Below are 13,835 nucleotides of genomic sequence, written 5' to 3'. Positions count from 1 at the left end.
ACACAGCCACCTCAGTGTGATGATTAAAGAGGTCTGAGCCCTTCCCAGAGCACGGATTGCCACCTCGGCCCCCAGACACAGGGCAGGAGTTTTGGCAGCCCTGTTGCCATGTGCCAGCTGAGCAGAGTCAGCCTCTGCCCCAGAATCCTGCCAGGTATCACAGCTGGGATCAGCCCCGATGTGTGAGTTGGGCCCCACATTCTGCTGTGCTGCTGATCAGCAATGGCTACGAGGTGATTAGACACCCACCCCCAGCAGAGGGAACAACACTGTTATGTTGAAGGGGGTTGTTTTGGTTGGGCTTTTCCCCCCTCTTTCTCACTCAAGACAGTTCTCATCCTGTTTTCCATGCACTGACATCCAGCACTGGTGCTCCAGCTGGGCACCTCGTTAAAGACCCATCAGGGCTTACTCCCTTATCAGCTCTGTAATGAACCTGCTTTTAATCGTAGCTGTCTGTCCTCACCTGCACACCTGGTGAGCTGCTGTGCTTTCTCACACTCCTAATTTCTGTTCCTTGGCACTTTGTTCTTCAGCAAATGAGCACCTGAAGCCAATGCAAATGTGTGCTGTACTCAACTCTGTCTTCTGGGGTTGAGGGGATCCAACCCAAGGCTTCTTTTCTTCAGGTCTTTCTTCAGTTCCAAACTCCTCTTGCTACTGCAGCTCTTCTTTGTGTCTTATCCTGCTTAAGCTGAATAAGGGAGGGAGGCATCATGTGCATTTAAGTGCCATTATTTAGGGAAGGTATAACTCACTTAACAAAGAGAGATACATGAGTGTAATAGATTAATTGTTCAAATCAGAGTAACAAAATGTGTATGTATATATATATATAAATATAAGCAGTTAAGGTGATGAGCTTCATTATTACACACACACAAAATAGTAGGCTATTCTTTTAATTGGTTATTAAACAGTGGATACTCATTAAAAGCTCAGTTCATTGGGAAAAAGGAAAAAAAAACTATGATGCAATTAAGCAGCACTGTAGACTAATTAATATGGGAATTGGGGCAATTCTGATACCTTTAAAGAGATGAAGGTGGGGACAGTCATCAGCACAGACTTGTACCAGTCATCTTCATTAGCTGAGCAGATGGATTTTTCTCCTACTTCAGGGTTTTGATGAGAGTCCTATTTTTTTGTTTTAGTTTCAAAGGAAATGGGGGTGGGGGAGGAAACTGGAGTCTTTTCTAATGTGGGTCTTCACACAGTCTGGAAAAACACTCCTGGGAAAAAAAAAAATAATAATAAAAAAAAAAGTGAATAGATTCATATATGGCCCCCATAAGAGTCATCCCTCACTTTGTTTCTGTTCAGACCCACTCTAAGCACTCTGCATCTTTCCTTTAAACAAATAACTTTTAAATACTCCAAGACTTAACAATGGAGTTCTCAGCCCACTTTGCTCCTCAGCCATGCAGCATCTTTTCCCCCTGGGAGATCCCTGTTAGTTTGTTCTCCCCAAGGCTGCTGTGTCATGAACCATCCTTACAAGCTGGCCAATGTCTTGTGAGTCAGAAAACATTTACTGGTTATAAACCAGACTTTCACGGAAAGTGTTTTGCTTTCCTTCTCATAATTGACATGAAAGAAGGATGCCAAATCTCTTAAGGAAACACCAATGAAGAAGGCTGCTAGACTCTTGTTTTTGTTTGATTTTTAAGCACTCAATCCAGCAGTTAACCTGTCTAGAAGTAGGCTGTCTCAGGAGTCAAGATGGTGAAAACTTGCCCCTCATTTTTGATAGCACAAACATCATGTAAACTGTTAAGTAGCAGAGATTTGCTAAGAATAGTTGTTTACACCCAAACCCAGGATGGGCTTCAGACTAAAAGCCAACCTGAATTTTGATGGTGGTGTTGGTGTTTCAAGCCTTTTCCCTGGAATTCTGGGTCTTGTATCTGGGTGGGAACTCCCCAAAGCTGCCAGCTCTGATTTCTGCCCTGTGGAGGTCAGTCTTTCATTACACAGCAACAACTTTCATGTTTACTGTTGCAACCAAAACTAAGGCACAGGTCTAAGATGTTGTTTTTAGCATCTGATGCTTGACTGATCTAAGGTTTTGGAAGTCCAGTTGGCTGTTTCTGTTGCTTTACACCCGCACAGATTGATGTAGTTGGTGCATTTACACCAAAGCACCAGGCTGTGAATCAGCTCAGCTTCATTCACCGATATTTCCCCCCACACTTTGCAGAACTGCAGATGGCTCTGCAGGGTGATACACACTGATCTGATGTTGGATTGCTGTGCTCTACAGCTGTGGTGTGATGCAGGACCCATTCACAGGTTCTAATTCAAGAGACATGTCACTGGCCTAACACAGTGGGCTTCTTTCAAACCTTCCTTCGCATTTTATTGTTATTTCTTTGTTAATAAATAAATCAAATCCCTGTTGGTTTATGGCTGTAAGAGATGAAAGAATTATTTTTTTCATGTCAGTGCTGTGCAGTGCTGATGGAGCCTAGCAAGAGCCAAATCCTGGCTCATACTCGTGCTCTGTTTTCCTTATTAGCATTTCGCTTGGCTGTCCCTCCAAAGGCTCCTGGACATCTCTGAACTCTGTGAATTGTTGCAAATATTGCAATGTCCAAGTGTGAAGTGAACTGCATGGCAGCTCCTGGGAACCTGTTAACAGTGTATTAACCATAGCCTCAGGTTCACAGGAAACAACAGGCACCTGTTCAATGGGAAACATGTTCTTAAACTGACACTCAATTATCGCTGCATATTTTAGCATAATTTTTGCACCTTATCTAGGGCCCACCATGAGCCTGTTTATTAATTTAAAAGCAGTCCACACGAACCAAGACAAAACTGAGAATATGAAGAACTGGAGCACACAAATACCTCGGCATTTTAACAGAATCCTAGAAAACCTTCTGTTACATGTTACAATTATGGTTTGGTTGAATGTGAATCAAGACAACAATTTATATAAGCCAGGTGCTTAATAATTACCTCTGAGGTATCAGAATCATCTAAGAAGGATTTGCTTAAAAAAAAACCCAAAACAAACACAAAAAAACCTCCACAAAAAACAATACCTCAAAATAAGAAAATTAAGCTGAACAAAGAAAATGATAAACAATGCACCAGAAACCTTTCTTTTAACCATAGAATACCTTAAACATTTAATAATTACAGTCAATATTTTTAGACTGGGAAGTTAAACTCATCGCCTAAAACAATTTAAAAAGTATTACATGTTTTCAGCCATTACCTGCATTATAAATAAATCTTTATGACCAGTGGCCTACTATAAAATTAAAAGACATCTATATTCACATAGGAATGAGTGTAGCCCTAAAAAACAAAATAACCCAGCTCTTATTCATATCTTCATAAAGGGGCTCTGAAGGGACATCTTTTCAAACTCAGCTGATTTTTTTCAGAGCTCATTTATACTTTCCATAATTCCTCCAGCCTGATCCAAACTATCTCTGAATAATGGTTAATGATTAATGTGCTATTAACCACGGTCTTACTCCTGAATATTTAACTGCTTTGACAGTAGGATGGTGTGTTTGCATTTTATGTTAATACCAGACAAATTGAAGTTCTCATTTGAATCTGGAAGCCTCAGAGTGACATGTCTTTCTAGCCACAAACAGCTGTACTTAATGTGAAATCCTGTGCTTCACATCCTTCAGGACTGGGGCACAGAATTATTGCCAGGAATAAGCATTCCTAAGGATGGAGATAGGACAGACTGAGTGAATAATATTGAATCCTTGATAGCTGAATTATTGCCTCTTATTTGCTACATAGAATAACCTGTGTCTGAAAATATTTTCTACTTTTACAGATTGCAGAGTTAGGCACCCACACCCCATATATTAATGTATATATACCATATATGTATGGCTTCTTTCAAATTAAGCTTGTAAGAAACAGAGCAGAAAAGCCAGATAATGGATCCAGGCAATTTGCTGGATCCAGGTAATAGGCAGGTTAAAATATAAATATGTATTATTCTTTATCATGTCCCAAAATAATATTGAAAATAACATCTGAGTTATTACTCAGGATGTTTTCTCCCATATAAGGGACTGTTTTCTGGAGTGTAATTAATCTCACAACAATTTGTTGTGTGATTTGGAACCTACGGGCTAAAAACATGCAATTTGATCTCTAGAGTTACATTCACGAGGGGCTTTTATTCTGCTGGGCACAGGAGAGATCTCAAAACACACATGAAGACTGCACATTTCTCCTGATACATTCCTTTTTCATCTCTCTTCCTCTAATCTTCTTCGACTTCCCTTCTCCCTCTAAAAGAGATGCTCTGACAATTCTTTGCTGCTTTCTTGTTAGCATTTCAGATCTGCATTCAGGCAAGTCCCACTGACACCAACACCAGATCTTTAAGGAGAAAAAATGTGTCCATTTTACTGCTAATTACCATTAGCTGCCATTGTTTCCTGTGTTAAATAACTTGTATTATCATCCCTGCATGCTTGATCTCTTACCTCCATTACTCATCCTCTGTTAACTCCTCTCTCCACCTCATTTCTGGGCTGTGCCTTTGATGGACCAAGTGATTATTTTTCAGCCAATGATCCAATTTATGAATAAAATAAAATATCCTTCAAATCACTCACGTTTGCCTTCATTTCAAGTGGCTTAATCTGTCACTTCTGAATGGTGTTTTCTAATGGAGCATCTCATTTTCTCCTTTTCTCTCCCTTCTTTGCAGTCACACCAGTTGTAACCTCACGACGAAGGAGATAAATTGATTAAATGGGTGAGTTCTGCACGAAACAGTTCCAGCTGGAAAAACATTTAATGGTGGTTAAATATTCTACAGTTGTATACACCACCTGAAAAATGAGCATGACTAATCCAGCAGTCAGAGCCCTTTGAAAATGCCTTTCTGGGCAGAATTGGGCAGGTTTACGGACATAAATTTTGTCATGCCAGCTCTAATTAGGCCTGTCTAATTACTTCTCTTACGAGGGTTTCAGGTTGAGCATATAAATTCTTGGGGACATTATCTGCTGTAGGTGTATAAACATCCTGCAGAATAATAGGGAGGAGAGGTCTGGAGGGAAAGTTAACACTTTTCATTAGACCATGTGACACAACTTGGAGAAGAGACAAGATTTTGGACACGGAGGATCTCTGCTAAACATCAAGAAAGAGTGATTTCACTGTATGTCCAAAGGAATGTCCATTTTTTTTCCTTGCTCACCTCTCTCAGTTGGTCAGATAAAGGTATTAGAGACCTTTCCAGCCTCATTGCTTGAGGTCTGTTTGCAGCAAACTAAAATGGAACTAAAGGAAATTAAATGGTTTCTGCTCACGTATCATCTTGCCCTGGGAAATCTGTAATTCTTTTCTGCAGAGTGGAACAGCTCCAGCCAGCAATGTCACCCCCAAAAATTGCCATAAATTGGTGATGAGGGCACACTGCTGTAAGATGCCAGATATCAGGTGGTAGGTGCTTATCCAGTCCTGGGAAAAGGAAGAAAGAAAGAAAGAAAGAAATGCAATGTTTATTTTCTCACTTTGAAGGAGAAACCCTCTCCTACATCCCCTGGGTACCTTATGCTCTTTGATCTCTAGGTAGCTATGATGACACCTGCAATTCAACTCTTGCTCAGCCTTGCCAAAAAAAAAAAAAAAAAAGGCTTCAAAACCCCACCAAAACAGAGCTGACCAAACAAAAAACAGCCCACAAACCAAGAGCTGCCAGTGCTTGAGGTGAAAGAGGTGGCAGCTACAGAGCAGCAGTTGAGAAGCATCTGTCCTTATTGCATTGAAAATATGGCATCACTTTCCATGAATCTGCACAGGATCACAGGGAATTATCCTCTGTGAACCCTGCTCTTTAGTGCAAGCGGTATGGAGTTTGAGACATGAATTATCAAGGAGCAGGTTATTGTTTTTACTTGCTGTTGCTCAAGGAAACGGTGCCACCGCAGTTCCCTGTGCATCTCACCAAGTCTGGAATTTTGATTTGCATTTATTTGATCAATTGAGGAGGCCAGCGAGGGTTAAAAGTACAGTACTTAATGTGAGAAATATGGGGAGGAGGAAACAGGGCCCAAAATTAATTCCACTTTGCAAATTTATGTGCTGATTTAAACTGGGGGGGAAAAAAAAAAAGCCATAAACTTATTCTCCAGGGTTCAATTGGGAACAAGGTTGGGCTGCAGGTAGAATTTAATTACAACATGGCTTTAAATGGTTATTGCTTGAAAAGGCTGGTGCCAGAATCACAGTTAGTTCCTACTTTATACTAAAAAAAAACCCAACCCTGTCATCACATCCCAAAAAAAACCTCAAGAGCACAAAACCCCCTCACTACAACCCTCACACAAAGAATTGCACTGTAAAGTCTGTAAAGTGCATACATTTAGTAGCAAAAGGCTTTTACTGTACACAGTTACTATAATTTAGTCTGTGTCATTACTTGAATGTTGCCATTGTGGCTGTTTTACTGTGGCCTTGGCTCTTCTAATTTAAATACCTCTGTTGGAATTTAATTTGTGAGGAAAAAAAAAAAAACAAACCAGAATATTTGCAAAATACACAGTGTTCTGATCAAACTGATAAGAAAGCCAGAGCTTCCCGAGTTCTAATCATATTCAGCATTTTTGTGCCTTTGTTTTAAGTCTAGAAACGTAATGAAATAATTCCATACCATAAAGCTTGATGAAAGCAGCAATTAAAAAGGAATCGATCTGATACATCCTGTTCCTCACTTTACCAGTGCTCTGTAAAATGTAAATCACTCCCTCCATCGCTAAGGCTTTTGTTTCCCATCTTGATTAGGCAAATATTGAAAACAATAATCATTTTTCACTAAAGTGAGCCTTTAATATGGAGTAGAAAGGGAGTGCTGTGGATATTACATTTTCCACAGAAGACTGGCTCTCACATTAGTGGTTGCTATTAGCACATTTCATGTCACTCCATCATAGTGTCTTTCACTCAAATCCTACATTTGTTGGAGCAGATGGAAAGTTAGTTTAAATTAATTGAAAGCATGCTGTGCACAGCTTGTGGTACCAAGAACACACAAAGAAGAAAGGAAGATACATCAATTTCCTTTCTAACATACCTATAACTGTGAGAAGAGATCTCTTAAGAAATCATCAAGATATGATGCTGCTTTTCTCTCTCTCTCTTTTTTTATTTTCTTTTAAGAAAGCTATACTATTGCATTGATTTTTACAAGAGGAGGATGCAGTGGAATCGGGGGTTATTCACCATTTGAGAAATAAATTCTGCCTGGGCTGGTTCCTAATACAATGACACAGAGAAGGCTGGTTTGTTTCTGTGGCCTTGTCTATAATTCTTAGAAATATTGATGAGTTTGTAAGTTAATTACCTGTTCACTTATTTTAGTTAACATCACCTTCCTGCACCCACATCCTCAGCTTTTCTTCTGTCGTCACTGAAAATCCAGTGGCCTCCTCTGTTCTCTGAGCCAACAGGCAAAGATGTTATTAATTCCAGAATCACCTGAATGCCTGAAAATCGGATGGACAAACTCATCTGCTTCTTTACAGTGATCAGTACTGGGCCATTCTTCAGGATATTCACAATTAAAACCACCTTCAAAACTGTCACAGGATAAATCACGTCACGAACAGAGGCTCTTTGACCAAGCAATAATGGAAAGCTTTATCAAATTATTAATGTGGTCCTTTTATAAAAAAAAATATATTAGTAATAATTTGTGTACAGTGGTGTAGAAGTGAGGGTGGGAGGGAGCAGGTGCTGGGAAGGGACAGGATGGATCTGGATCTGCCTGGTTGGTGTGCTCTGTTGTGCTGAAAGGCTGAGCGGGGCAGGCAGGAGGAAGGTTTGTGTTCACATCCTTGTGGCCAAGGTGAGACCCTCTGGCACCAACAGGAGTTGTTACATCTTGTAAAGCAACTGAAAGTGCAGAAATCAATGAGGAAAAAGCAGATCCTGCAGTACAAGGTGGGAAAAACAGCAGAAAACAATAAGCCTGCAACACAAGCCTGGTGGGTTTGATAGGGAGCAGATGCAGAGTCGAGCTTTAGAAGTGGTGGAAAGAAAACAGTGCCCCAGAGGGACTGAGAGCTGGAACTTGCTGCAAACAAGAAACACACTGAAATTCGCTGGACTGAGAAAGACCTCGAGGGTCCTGCATGAAAATGGTGAGAGCTCTGTCATTTTAATCTGTCAAGCTGAGCTTTCTCCATTTCAAATGTTGCTCTGTTCCAGTTTGCATTCAGATAAAAGCTGACTTTTGGGTTTTAGATCCCTCTCACTCACCTTGGTGTCTCTTCCTCACACAGCTCATCTCTTTGGTGTCTCAACCCTAGACACACTTTGCTTTTTTTCTCCAAAAAGGTCAAAAGGTAAGAAGGTGGGAAAACATTTTTTTTTACATTTGCTCTTTCAGTCTTTCAATCTTGAACTACTCTAAGGTTGACAGGGAACAAAACTAAACCAATACATTTTGGTTTTAGAACAGTCAAAAGTTTTGCTGTAAAAACTCAGAGAAAGTAAATACAACCCATGTTGGTTGGTTTTTTGGTTTTTTTTTCCAAATTAATAAGGTTATTTTACACTGAGGCATTTATGCCCTCCCAATTCTGACTGTAAGTATTGAACCTGTACTGTTGGGGCATTTTTTCTGCCAGTCACTGAACACATTTTACCACCTCTACTTCTTGCAAATCAAACACAACTCCAGCAACTGCAAATGAAAAAGATAAAATAATGCAAATCTTTCCCAATCCTGCCTGTCTGGCTTCAACTTCCATCTTTCCAGAGAGCCTGTCTTCCTTTTTTCATGATCTGATGACATCACTTATCCTCCAAGTTCACTTATTTTATTAGATATCCCCAAAATTCAATTATACTCTTTTAAGTATATTACAAAATTTCTGCAGCATTTATTTTTTTCTTTCACAACTATCTTCATAACTCCTTGCATTCCCCAAAACTTTTTATTTAAATTCTTTCCTTATCATTTTTAGGCACTCTCAGTTTTGTCCTTCAAACAGTGGTGCCTTGCAGAATTTTCACTTTGTTTCTGAGTTGGGTACAGGTTCTTTATGGGTACCCGAGCCAGCATTTTCCTCTGTTCTTAAAAAGCTTTATCCCAGCCTGTATCACAAGTCTTTCCTGCTTAATTCACAGCAAAATTATCCTCCTGCCTGCCTGCCAAACTCCTTGACTCATGAGCAAAATGCAGCAGCAGAACGCAAGGGAAAATCTGGCTCTGAGTTCCTAACTTCTCTTGAGCACATGACAGGTGTGTTAGTTCAAATTAACAGAGCTCTTTGGAAATTCAGAGGGTTGTACAGGTAATCATTGCTGGATTAATAATTTACAACACCAACAGGACAGAAATGAAAACTGGAGAATGACAACCTCAAAGCAGCTGTGTGCCTGTCAAAATATGGTAATTTCTTACCCTTCTTCCTCTGTTTGGGCACTGCTTAACCCCATGCTGGGTTGCCTTTCTAGAACATAACCCCTACAACACTCATGAATAATTAGACAGTCAGAAAGAAACAGGGAATGTGTGAGAATTAACTTCCCACCTCCTAGGGTCACTTGAAGATTAATTTACCTAAAAACTAATTAGGACATACCACGAGCGCAGAACCCTGAAAAAAATGAAGAAGAAAGTAAAAAAAAAAAGGCAGTTAAACCAGAACTTTCCATCTCTGAATCTGTAGACAAGCAATCTTAGTTTCTTCTGAGAAAAACTACCAGATTAAATCCCCAAAGTCTGTTTTTACTGAGGGGTAAACGAAACCACGACGCAGCTGGAGCGAAATCCTTCAGCCCTTTCACTGACACCTGCAAGAAAAGTAAATGTTATTACACAGAACTTCCTTCTGAAGATAAAAGTCCAATCTGCTTTTAAGATTGCAGGGTTTAGATGGCTTGTGGGCACGTGGAGCCCTTTCACGGAGTTTGCCACTTCGTGCCAGTTCAACAGCAGCCAAGTCATTAGTTAGTGGGGGTTATTAAGGAGAATAAGTGAAGTCAGCAGCTGTATCACAGAAGCAATGACATAATTAACACCTTGGTTTGGAGGTGATTCTTTCCCCATCAGGAGGAGCAAATTAGGCAATAGGGAAACTCCCTCCATGGAAGGATTTATTCCTACGGCTGTGAACCCGGGCTGGGCACGAGCGCCAGATTCGCTCAAAGTTGAAAGGGAAAGAAGATGAGTAGACTCCAAAATACTAATTAGGGCAGTGAGAGTTTTATGGCTGGCTGGGTTTTTAATAGATATTGGAGGGCAAGCCAAGACTAACAGTCTGAGATAGACTCTAGCTAAGTGAAGGTGAACGACTGTGACGTTTCTCAGCCCTCACCTGGGATGCTCAGTGGGTAACAGGAGATTAAGGAACTGATTTCCACTGCAGGAGCCACTTCTAGAAAGCAACAAAAACACAGGGATATGCAAAAAGTCAACATTTCAGTTTCTTTCAGTGAACTCTTCCACATCAGCCTAATAAAGTTACACCAAACATTTTAAAGCAGGCCAATAAACTTTGTAAAAATATGATGATGAAACTGGGAATTTTTTTAATGTTTTTCTTTAGACAGGAGAAGAGTATAAGTACATTTTCCTACTAAAGTTTTTGAATATAAGTTCATCTTGTCATTTGTTTATTTATTGTTCTCCATTATGGAGAAAAATGATGAATTTCAACAATCACAAAAAGGGAAATATGGCCTTTCCTTGAGAAGTTAAAAAAGACAGGGAATCTACAGATTCCCTATGCACAGTGTTTTTCTCCTAATTTCTCTGTGTTTAAACAGCAGTCAGTTCCTGTTGTCTCTTTTCTTAGTAAAAGTAATTTTTTTTACCTGTTGTGCTTTTCCTCCACTTAATTATTTCTACATGGTAACTGAATTTGTTGAGAGTCATCTTGACGTGCTATTTGCCACCTTTATTTCTCTCCTGATCTCAAAAATCATTTTAGGGCCTCTTTTTTCTCTTGTCTCTAAACTTACCATAAATCTAAAGGAACAACAAAGACACCAGAACATGGTTTTAGATATTAATCTCAGCAGTGCTGAATTCCAGAGAGAATCCAGTTCCATCCGAGACAGAATTCCCCACTTTTAATTTTACAACTGAAATATGCAGCTCTGGAAGGATGACTTTATTATAGCTGAGCGCAGCCAAGCCTCCAAATTCAACAAAATTGAGAGTATGTGAGCAGAGCAAAAGAGAGGATGGGGAGGAGGGAACGTGTGAGAGGACAAGCTCGAGATGAGCACTTTAGATGTTTGCCATTGGCTTGATTTGCCTCTGGAGTTATTAGGAGATCATATAATGTGTTTAGTTGCCTTGTGGTGAAATATCAACAGCTGGAAACATGGGGAGTGAAACACCAGCTCCAGCCAGTTGGCACTTGGCAGTTCCAGTGGTCCATGGAGGGAAATTTCAGAACCTCCAGCCTGTAACTCCCTATTGCTGTTATCTATGAACTCCACAGCCATCTGAGGTCTTTTCAGCAGAGAAGAAGCTACTGATGCAATTCAACATTAACTGTATCAACTGTAGTAAGGTGAATGAGCAAAGTTTATAAATGCTGCTGCCTTATCCAGAGAGATCAGAGGTTTCAAGTCCTGTCAAATTTTGCAGTTGCCAGGGTAACAGGTTTGCAATTCTAGCGGTCCCTGAGAGCCTGGGAGGTTGTACAATGCACAATCATCTTCCACTGCCTCCCTAGACCACGTAGTTCTGGACACACATAACTGGTTTCAATCAAATATGGCAAGAATTTTCCTGTCAAATGTCCCTGAATAAAGTTAAGAACAAATGTTCAATTAAACTGTGTGTTTAGTCCTTCTCTTTTGCACAAATGATTTGCCCTTCTGTTTATTGGAAAAATGCCAGAAGTTATAATATGAATCCTGTGCATGTGTGGGGCTCAAGCTTTGCCTGCACATTGTGGAACTGACTCTGTCTCATCTCCACAAAATGTAGCACAAACATCTAAGGATAGCTGCAATTAGCAATTTTAAATTCGCTTTCTTAGAAAAGAAGAGAGCAACATAAAGGAGGAAAGACAGCTGTGAAACTGCCGCAAGTGAAACACAGGTGAGACTACAAAATCAGGAAAAATATATTTACCCACTCCTTTGAGGGCAGTTACCTTCCTGTTTTTCCTCAGGGGAGAAAAAAAAAGAAAATGACACCAATTTGCTATCCATGGGGTTGTTACTTTTGAACAAGCTTGAAAAATCATGAGCAGAGATAAACTTCTCCCTTTTCACAGATGGAGTTTTTTCCCCTCTCTCTTTCTCTTGTTCTCTTTTATTTTCTTATTATTTTTTTTCCTCCAAAAGGAATTCAGAGCATTGAAAACACTTCCAGAAAATGGAATTCTGGAAGGGGAATGTGCTACCTGGTCCAGTGGCACCCAGATCAGCCTGTATCTGACACCACAGCTTCAGGTGGCCACACCATCACTGATGGTAAAAAATGGTATCATGAAAAGAAAAAAGTCACCTCTTGTCCATTTATGTTTTGTTTCTGTCATCTCTAAAAGGAACAAATAATAAAAAGGGAATGGCTGTCGGAGCAATGGGCACTTCAGATTGTTGGTGTAAATTAGATTTCATCTTCAAGCTGAAAAGTAAAGGGTACAAAACATCAAAGGCTGCGGGTGAAAAAGTAACACCGGGTGATTGAGCAGCCACTCAAAATAGCCTGGAACTGTAACAGCTCACTCACAAATGACCTGCAAATCAAAACTTACCAGTAAAGAATAGCAGCTAATATTTTGAGTATTTAAAGTATATAACCAGGCTAAAATCTGTCTCCAGACCTGCCACCTGTAACTCATGTATTCAACATCATTCTAGTTTCATTATTAAACAGCTCCTTTAAAAAAAAAACAGTCTCCAACAAGTCATGTGCAGGGGGAGGGAGAGGGGAAAGCAAAGTTATTTAATACATTATTCACCAGAAATTACTCTAACAGCTTTATATTCAGGCTCGTGGTATCATTGCCCGAGGCAGAGATAACCTTCCCTGAGTGTTTCCAAATTAGGTGTCACATAATACCCTGGCTGATGTTGTCAGCGCAGCCCTGTACAGCACATGCAAATGGCAGCGGTGCCGTGCTCCACGAGGCACTGGGTAAAAACCCAGCAGAAGGAAACAAGGCTGGAGCACTTATCTTGCAGCAACAGAGACAAATCTTTGGGGGAATGAGCTCAGGCCGCTGCTGTCAGGCTGCTCTGCTGCTGAGTTACATCCGTAACAATAATTCATCTCGTAATGGCTGGAGACCCGCGCTGTAATTCCGCACTAAAGTCTGTCCTAAAATTTATTGAGGAAGTTTCGGTGTGCTGGGGCTGTATTTCTAGATGGGAAATCTAATCTTCATTAACTCTCGGGAGGTAGAGCTGGAGGAGATCATTTGTGCCCAGCTCTGAGAGCGCTGAGAACTCACCACACCCAACACTTACCTTGGCTGGGGTCCTGATCCTGCCGTGGGGGTTGATGTGGGACCAGACAATCGAGGAGCACCCCAGGTGCTCAGTGGACATACTCAGGCCTTTCAGGGATGAGCTCTATCCCATTCCTATCAGAAGGCAGCTCATGGTTACAAACAAACACTTGGGAAAAAAATAAAATACACACACACAGGTATATATATATGCTCTCTTTACTGAGAACTTCAGAAAAGCCTCATTAACCTGAACTACTTATGGGTGACACTGTGCAAGCTCATTAAAAAGAGATGGCACATGTTTGCAGCAGTAGGAGACATTAAAGAAGGACTCGGGAAGGTCCATGTTTTTGTTGTATTCAAAAATTTGCTACTGGGAAAAAAAAGGGAAATCACCTCCTACAAGGA

General features: G+C 40.4%; 1 long non-coding RNA gene across 1 annotated transcript; it reads right to left on the bottom strand.

The window, feature by feature from the left end:
* Positions 1-363: 363 nt before the first annotated feature.
* Positions 364-4,889, bottom strand: LOC126637823 (uncharacterized). The gene is made up of 3 exons (XR_007628447.1): positions 4,608-4,889; positions 1,030-1,232; positions 364-694 (listed from the first exon to the last, which is right to left on the bottom strand). It is a non-coding gene; the product is annotated as an uncharacterized LOC126637823 (long non-coding RNA).
* Between the last annotated feature and the right edge of the window lie 8,946 nt (positions 4,890-13,835).

This window comes from Myiozetetes cayanensis, unplaced genomic scaffold (genome assembly GCF_022539395.1).
Source record: "Myiozetetes cayanensis isolate MyiCay16 unplaced genomic scaffold, myiCay2020 scf16, whole genome shotgun sequence".
NCBI classification, from domain to species: Eukaryota; Metazoa; Chordata; class Aves; order Passeriformes; family Tyrannidae; genus Myiozetetes; species Myiozetetes cayanensis.
This window is presented reverse-complemented; position numbering and strand designations above follow the sequence as displayed.